Genomic DNA, 213 nt, shown 5'->3' on the forward strand with positions numbered 1-213 from the left:
CTTCTCGGACCCATCTATCTACTGCAATCCTCAAGACATTATGTATTACGCCCTACTGTTTTGTTTTTCCCAATCAGGAGAAATTAAACTAAGGGATTCTGATACTGACATTGACTTCAGATGCCTTTTGCTAAATGGATGTAAACAGTGTTCACTTGAACCACATTATATTCAGTTTATGTTCCAACAATCACATATCAATATATTTTCGAG

Source organism: Xiphias gladius, chromosome 19 (genome assembly GCF_016859285.1).
Source record: "Xiphias gladius isolate SHS-SW01 ecotype Sanya breed wild chromosome 19, ASM1685928v1, whole genome shotgun sequence".
Classification (NCBI taxonomy): Eukaryota; Metazoa; Chordata; class Actinopteri; order Istiophoriformes; family Xiphiidae; genus Xiphias; species Xiphias gladius.